Here is an 8,999-nt window from a genome sequence, read left to right as displayed (position 1 = left end):
CGTCGTCGCCGCCCCGGCCCGTACGTCCCCGTCCCCGTCGTCGCCGCCCCGGCCCGTACGTCCCCGTCCCCGTCGTCGCCGCGCCCGTCGCCGTCCCCGTCGTCGCGCGCCCCCCGTCGCCTCTCGCCTCGCCGGCCGGTGAGCGCACACACACACACACATACATTTTTAGTTATAGATTTTTCTGTTTTTAAGAAATTGTTAGACATTTTTCTGTTTTTTAGAAATAGTTAGAAATGTTAGAATTGTTAGAATTGTTAGAAATGTTAGAAATTGTTAGAAATTTTTCTGTTTTTTAGTTATAGAAATAGTTATAAAAAAGTTAGAATTGTTAGAAATTTTTCTGTTTTTTAGTTATAGAAATAGTTATAAAAATGTTAGTTATATATATAGAAATGTTACAATTTTTTTCTGTTTTTTAGTTATAGAAATATTAGAAATGTTATAGAAATGTTAGTTATATATAGCATTGTTAGAAATGTTATAGAAATGTTAGTTATATAGAAATGTTAGAAATTTTAGTTATCAAAATCCAATCATTAAAAAATGTTACTTTTTGCGGGCATATAGCTAGTATTTGTTCTCGACGATGCCCGGCCCGCATCCTCGCCGTCGACCCGTCCGCGACGACGTCCAGCCGACCCATGTCCGGGACTGGGCTCCGCCGGGCTGGCACTGGGAGGTGCTGCTTGGAGGGGCGCGCCGCTTGACGACGAACCCGACCGTGGGTCCCGTCGTCGACCCTGATCTCGTTTGGTGGCGTTCGCGTGGGCCAGTTTTGGTGCGGAGGGACCCGGCCCCGCCGGAGGTGGTACGTCGCCGTGTCAGGGAGGAGGACGAGCACGTCCATCGCTACATGGTTGCGTTAGAGGGCGGCAGGTTCTCCAATACGTGGCAGTATCTTCGGGGATCTCACTTCAGCTATGATCCTGTGAGGGTTCCTTCTCTTTGGGTGTCCACCGCCCGCGCCGGAGGAACCGCGAGGGTCCTAGATTCTTCTGTAGTATTCGATCTTTATTAGCTAATAGCCAGTGATGTACTATTCAATATTATATATTATTCGAGATGATGTATTCGAGATTATATCTATTATTCTGGACGATGTATTCAAGATTATATCTATTATTCGAGATTTGAATACTAAATTGTTTTATATTTCTTTTGGTTTAGTTAAACAAAAGCTATGGCAGACAATACCGACAGAGAGGGAGAACAGACCATGTTCGATATGATACGCGGGGCAGATGATAATCAGAATGAAGAAGATTATGACGGCTCCGAATTTCTAAACAACACCGGAGAGGGTGATATGATATTCGATCGCGACGAAGTCATGAACTATGATTATGACGATGACGAAGAACATGTTGATCCTGAAACAACAAACACCGACGAGGTATATATATTTATATAAGCAGGCATCTGGTGATCATCAAATGTTTTAAATGACTTGAAGATATATTAACGAATCGATCTTTGTTCTTTCAGCCATCCGGATCGAGCAAATCTTCAGGCAAAAGGACGAAACGAGGCCCGAACAAAAAGTTGAAGCCGGGCGTAAAGTACAATATCGAGGCATGCGGCCCTACTGGCAAACCAGTAGCGCCTAAGAAGATTGCGGAAAAGTTCGTTCGTCAGTGCGGAGTTCTTGTGAAGGACCAACTCTCGATCAAACTTTAAGAATGGAGAGCGCCAGCAAAGCCACGTCCAGATGTTACTTAGGTCGACAAGAATCAAAAAGATCTGCTTTGAGATACTCTCATGGAACATTTCACCCTACCAGATCATTTCACAGAAGCAGATGTGCAGAAATTCAAAGAGGTTGCTCTTAGGATGATGGCGACTGCATTCAAGAACTACAAGAATGGTGAATGGAACAAGTACGTCAACGGAGGAAGGAAGACTCCAGTATTCAAGGGAACACTGGAGAACCAACGTGATCATTGGGACAATTTCGTGAAATTCAAGGATTCGAAATTAGCTAAGGAACGGTCGAGAATAAACAAGAAGAATGCCGAAAAAAAGGATAAGTTCCATAAGCTAGGGCCAGGTGGCTATGCGGTGGCAATGCCTAAGTGGGATAAGTCTGAGAAAGAGATGGAGGATGCAGGTGTCACTCCGGCTACTAAGAGCTGCCCCCCCAGGGTCAGGACTTGGTTCTATGCGCATGGGGGGAGTTGGACCGGGAGACAGGCAATGTTTCGACGAGGGCAAGTCTGAAGGGAGCCGACGATGTGATACTTGTTGCAATAGAAGAGGCACGAACGGGGGTGTTCCAGCCCAACAGAGAGAACGACGAGCTTATGCGTGCCCTGGGAAATCCTGAACACCCGGGAAGAACACGAGGCAAGGGCGCTATGCCGTGGTATGAGGGGTTTTCAGACTGGAACAACGACTACAGAACCCGTGCGAGAAAGAAGATTGCGGAGGAGAAGAAGAGGAAGATGGAGGAGGAGCAGAGGAAGCGGGACTATGAACGCCTTCAAGGCCTAGAAGCAAGTCAAGCGGAATTGGCAGTCAAATTCCAGCGGCAGCAGGAGCAGATCGACTCACTTACCCATCAAAGGGGGTCTCAGCAGCTGCAGCAGCTAGCAGATGATCCAGCATTGGATAGCACCGGCCCATCCATGCCGAGAAGCAGCGTGGGTTCCGTCCTGGACGACGCAATGCTGGGTAGATACCCCGTGGATGACATCACGGAGAACACTAACTGCGAGCTACACGTCAAAATGAAGAACATATCCATGAAGGTGGCGGACGGCTGTGCTTTCACAAATCCCCCCGAGGCAACCTTCCATTGCAACCCGATTCCAGCGGGCTATGCTCGTGTCGTGGTTGATGAGGTGGTGGACCCACCATATTCGGGGCTACAGCTTGACATTGCTGGAGGTGACGGCGAGCGCTTTCTCGGAGAGGCCAAACATCGTATCATCCTATGGAAAAAGGATTGCATCATCTTTCTAAGGCCACCGACACCGCGTCACCCGAGTCCTCGTCGAAGTCCGCCACCGAGTCAGCAGACTCCCGCTCCTCCAAGTCCGGCAAAGTGTCAGGACAATCCTCCTCCTCCAAGTCCGGCAAAGTGTCAGGACAATCCTCCTCCTCCAAGTCCGCCACAGCGTCAGACGTCCACTCCTCCTCCAAGTCCGGCACAACCTTAGGCCACTCCTCCTCGTCCAACTCAGTCCCGTCAGCCGTCTCCGCCGCCTCAGCAATCGCAGAAGAGACACCCCGCAGCTATGGTGCGTAGCGGTACGAGTCGAGGTAGTACAGGAAGTACAGGCGGAGGCAAGCGGTATAAATATGGTCCAAGCCTCAAGCCTCTTCCGCAGAGGTCTTATGACAAGTCCGAGGAGGAAATCACAGCCATATCGAAGGCCGAGGTGGAAGCCCATTTTGCACGGAAACCGCCACCGCCGCCAAGGGAGAAAGTGCCTGAGGAAACGATTGACCACTTCATTCGTATGGCTCAACCACCAGCTTCCAAGCCTGTTGACACAGACTATGAGCGCCACATCAGGAAGTTAAATCGAGCACGTCTACAAAGGGAGGCGAGCACGTCTACATCGGGATCGAGCAAACAAGAAGCAGCTGCCAAAAAATGCGGGAAATCATTCCCCAGCTGGGAGAACAGGCGGCGCAATCGATCCCCTCGCTTGTTGTGCCAACAACAGGTGACAGTACGCGCCCCCAATATTATTGTGGGCAAACAGTGCATGTTCCCGAGGTGGGCAATGTGGTAATAACGGAGGAGCATATAATGCAGGCTGAAGTTCTCAACATCACTGTTGGACAACTCCTCGAGATCGAGCCCATGCCTTTGCTTAGAGAGGATGAAGTAAAACGGAAATATGTCCGGGGCCAACCTTTGGTCGCGCCAGACAAGGTCAAGAACCTCCCAACGAGAATGTATGAATTGCATCAATGGTACATGAACATTACCAAGATTTCAGATCGATTGTCCCTCATGGTGAATGTCAAGCAGGACCATTACTACCATGAGAAAGCTGGGTCCGTTGAGTATTCAGAACTGTTTCAGTTATACAATCAAGACGCACTCGACAAATCTATCGTCAGTTGCTATTGTCTGTAAGTGATTTCTTTCTATAATTTAAGTCTCAAGCTAGCTGTAGTGATCCTTTTGAGATCAATCATTACCTGTAATTATCCTTACTCTATATTCTTTTCTGTGGTATTATGCAGGATGAAGATATATGAAATGAGAAAAGCTGGACGCTATGGCATTGGGTTCATTGACCCAAACACCGTTAATGAATACACATGAAAGATAAATGAACGTCTTGCAAAGGAAGTAGAGGACAACATGCTAGAGTTCTTGAAGCGCCTCAAATACAATGAAGATATACTACTTCCTTACCACTTCCAGTGAGTCACACTGTCTTGTACTACAAATTCTCTATTTTTGCCTACTAGCTAGCTACATGTTTTTGCTTACATATGCCTGCTTAATTAAGACATGTAAACGTGTGTGCATGCAGATTTCATTGGGTCTTGTGTATCATTAAAGTTGACGCCGGAACAGTTGAAGTACTGGACTCACTAGTCTCAAAAAACACTGACTTTAACATCTTGTATGGGATAGTCAACAGGTAATTTCAATCATTATTAACTATATATCTCGGCCTATTTAGTTCGTCATTTCATGATATGAACTATTTAATAACCCCTTTATTTATTTTCTTTGTCGGCGGGCAGGGCTTGGGCAAGATTCATCAGCGTCACGCCCGGCGAATGGAAACAAAAGCTTCAATGGTTTCGACCCAAGGTAAGTAATTAAGTAGTACTAGCTAGCTAGTTAGCTGCCATCTCTTTAATTATCATGCTTGATTAATTTTTATCTGATTAAATTCCATTCTCGTAAAGGCCCTGAAGCAGGCGCAGGGGACTGATCTGTGTGCATTCTGCGTTTGCGAGAACATTCGCATGATGGCGTCCGAAAGGAGCAGATCTCAAAGACAGCAATGGGTACGCTTGTCAGAACACTATTCACAATTTTTACACCATTATCGATATCTAGCTAGTCACACAACTAATACACATGCATATTGATCTCCTTCTTAACAGTTCAAAGAGGTGCGGGAGAAGCTCATAGAAACGGAGCGCCTAGAAGCACTTCAAGAGGAAATAGCGGGATTTTTGCTCGACCAGGTCATAAATCCGAATGGAGAATTCTATTACCCGCTACCGCCCCATGAAAACCACTTTCAATTGTCATCGTGCTCCGAAGGCACCAATTAGGCTAATGCCACTGGCTCCGAAGGCAACATTCATATGTAGGACAAATTGTATATAGCTATACATATGTGTATGTGTCAATTAATTAATATGGTGGTTTAATTTGTGAGACATTGATGTGATATATATATGCATGATTGGTTCTACTAGAAATTATATATATATATATATATATATATATATATATATATATATATATACATATATAACGTGTACAATGTGTAGTATCGTAAAATACCAGCAAAAGAAAAAGAATTAAAATGGAAACACAAAATTAAATGAAAAAGAAATCATAAAACTAAAAAAACCCCAAACCTCATAGTACCGGTTGGTCTTACCAACCGGTACTAAAGGGCTCCAGGTCCCCGGAGCTGGCTCGTGCCACGTGGTTGCCCTTTAGCACCGGTTCGTGCTGAACCGATACTAAAGGGGGGGGGCCTTTAGTGACCACAAATTAGTGCCGGTTATGTAACCGGCACTATAGAGCCTTACGAACCGGTTCTGCACTAGTGCCCGTAGATCCCCAATGGGCTCGAGGCAGTTTTAGGCCTCATTCAGCTGATCCTCCACTTCGTCTACTACAAATCGACCCCGAAGAAGAAGAACATTGAGCTGCCCACCGTCATTGTTGACGGTGTTGACGCTGTTCTGCGGCGGTCCTGGGGGATCACTGATTCCGGCGTGTATTTCCTTCTGGGGCCTTGCTCATCGGTGGTGCGGAGCCCTGGAGCCTAGGCGACAACAGAAAGGTTCCCCTCTACTGGTGTAGAGGTGCGTCAAGATAACTAATGCCCGAACCTCCGGCAAAGCAGTTTCTTCCGGTTATGCTAAGGCTGGTCGTAATGGTAGTATCATAGCTAGTATCATGCATGCCAACTAGGCAATTTTGATGAGGTGACATAGCATTAAATGAAGAAAGAGAGGGTGTAGTATCATATCATGATACCGTATCATATTAAATGCTATGCTACTTTGTGTCATGCATGGCAATAAATAGAGTACAACATGATACTAATATATGATACTATGCATTAGGGAGGTAGTATCATACATTAGTATCATATGCATGATACTAGTATATGATACTCCCCATTACAACCAGCCTAACGAAAATGTCTCCTACCGGCACTGTGCATCTTCTGTGTGGCACGTGTGTGTGGCCGTGCCGTGCGCGACGACGCAGCTCATGTGGAGCTCTGTTTGTGGGACAAGTGTCATTGAATTCCTTGATTTCCTCTTTCGCAGTATTCATTCTATTAAGAATAAAATAGTTGCTTATTAACTAAGCTAATTAGCATTAAGCTAATTGTTAGATAGGTTGCTTGGTTCTCAAGCAACCATGTACTTCATTGGCTTTCAAGGCAACTATGTAATTCCTTGGCTCTCAAGTAACTATGTGTTTACTTGACCGTCAAGCATCATGTGTACTTCCGCCTGGGTATAAATACCCCCACTTCTATCATCAATAAAGATTAATGAATCATCTTTCATTCATCTCCCTTGTTCTTTACTTTTCACTCAAAACACGTTATCAGCACTTTGCCCTAATAGAGAAAAATTAGGCCATGAAGGAGAGCAGAACAACAGCGCCGGCGACCCTCAGACAACACAACGCATCACCAAGGACGTTCTCAACGCACACGAGCGATGATGGAGACGTCCTTGGCACTTTCCCTGACGCCGGTCTCCATCGTACGACACCATCTACAGCGGCACGCAGCCTTCCGCGCGGCGCGCTCGCCCTCACGACAGCGGAGGTGAACAAGACCTCGTCCGCGTGGGCATGGGCCGGCTCGAGCACACCATGCCATTCATGGAAAAGACGAACGTACATCCATTCTATGCAGAAATCAATCAGGAGAATGCTAATTGATTTTCTTTTAGCATCAGCAATCTGCTAATCGTGTCTCTAGAATCGAGAGCAATTTCTTTTTGCATGACATAAAGTCGGCCAGGAGAATACTAGTAGTAATTTGCTTGTCTTCTTGTGATTAAAATCAATGATCTAATTATTGATTACTTTTGCATGTACGCCTTTGTGAGAGAAACGCTGCTGCGCATGAAGAAATGGATGGATCTTTGCTCCATTAGATTCGATTTCCGGAGACTACAGGAGACATGACGGCCTCCGGCGCACGGAGATGCGAGCAGCGGTGGCAGTTCGCGGTGTGGCGGCGCGCCCGGCGTTGTGGCGCCCTCTAGCGTCGCTACCTACGGCCACGGCCTTCGGCCGGCGATGCCGTCAGGCACACGCAGCGCGGCGTAGCACCATCTTCAAGCAGCGGCCGTGGTAGTTACCAATGACCATGACGCACGCACCGAGAAGAAATTAGGAAAGCCTCTTATCCTTTTGGCGAGTTTCAATTCAACCCTCCTACTCCTTCTTACTGATATTCACATATTAGTTCCCCTAATGCATGTTCAGCCCACAGGCTGTACTGTACTTTACTCGTCTATATATTCTCTGAATTTCTGAAATAATGTTTCAAGTAGTAACAAGTATAGAATGATCATCGGCTTTTTAGTACTTTCGTTTCTACACTAGGCCCTCAGGCTTGACGTACTTTGCTGATTAGTATTCTGGTGCACTCAGGTTTATAGGATTTTGGATTATAGCCTTCAATGCATCAGTGTACGAAATTACCTATGTATAAATCCTCAGATTTGTATTGCTGCATTTTAAGCCCTCTGGCTAATTTAGATCCTTAGATAACAACCGTGACATATGACACCATTTAGTCCTCATTTATTGCATAGGCAATGAATATAATTTTGCATTTGCATGTATTGCCACAGTAATACTAATGCAAAAGAATGTTTTGCTTACATTTGTTCCTTTGGAATTTAAGATATTATATATGTCTTTGCCACAAATATTTCCTGAGGCATATGTTTTAGGAGAACAACTATAATTTTTGCACTTGATTTTTTTTCTTGCAAATCTAATTGTAATAACATGAATTATGAAGTGTCATACTCAATATGATTATCCGCATTTATTTGTGAATCACAAGGTATTGGTGGCATCTACTGCACCATTTGTAGATTATCTACCATTACTGTGAGGTCTACGTCTTGTCATTTGATAAGATGACTACCTTCGAAGTGCTCTTCCAAATATTAATATTAGATGTGACTACCTCAAGATATCATAAGGTAATACTGGCATCTACTGCGAATTTTGCAGACTATCCACTATTACTGCAAGGTCTACATCATGTCACTTTGACAGATGATTACCTTCAAAGTGATTTCACACATTTTGCATAACATAAGGTAATAGAATTATGAACATCTACTGACAAAAGTCAAACTATGTTTTATATTACTGCGAGATCTACACCGCATCCGGTGATTATCTTCAAAGTGTTATCCTATATAAATTGATGTCTACACATGAGTGTATAGCATCAGCTATCATAAAATTTGCTCCTCTGAAGCAATTATTATTGTTCACTAAAATTATTTACTCTCATAGTAAAAAAAAATAACATTGATCTTACATGTTAAAATGGCATTTTTCTTCTAGTATCAATTATTTAAGCATCATTTTGCTTCAATAAGTCATGGAAAATTACACAAATATTACTATTTGTGATGATATTGTCGTCCATACATCAAGGTGGAGACCATAATTTATAGCAAAGATCGAGTGTCTCAAACACTATCACAAGATCCACATCACATTTTTGGTCGTTATTTTATAGTGACTAACCCCATGTTAGAAAAATTCCATGGCTATT

At 44.5% G+C, this 8,999-nt stretch overlaps 1 pseudogene; it reads left to right on the top strand.

Moving 5' to 3' along the window:
* The window catches only part of LOC119335814, a 16,005-nt pseudogene extending 10,014 nt beyond the window's left edge, over positions 1-5,991 (top strand).
* Positions 5,992-8,999: the final 3,008 nt, after the last annotated feature.

This window comes from Triticum dicoccoides, chromosome 7B (genome assembly GCF_002162155.2).
Source record: "Triticum dicoccoides isolate Atlit2015 ecotype Zavitan chromosome 7B, WEW_v2.0, whole genome shotgun sequence".
Taxonomy (NCBI): domain Eukaryota; kingdom Viridiplantae; phylum Streptophyta; class Magnoliopsida; order Poales; family Poaceae; genus Triticum; species Triticum dicoccoides.
Note: the sequence above shows the minus strand (reverse complement) of the source record. Positions and strands in the feature narration are given on the sequence as shown.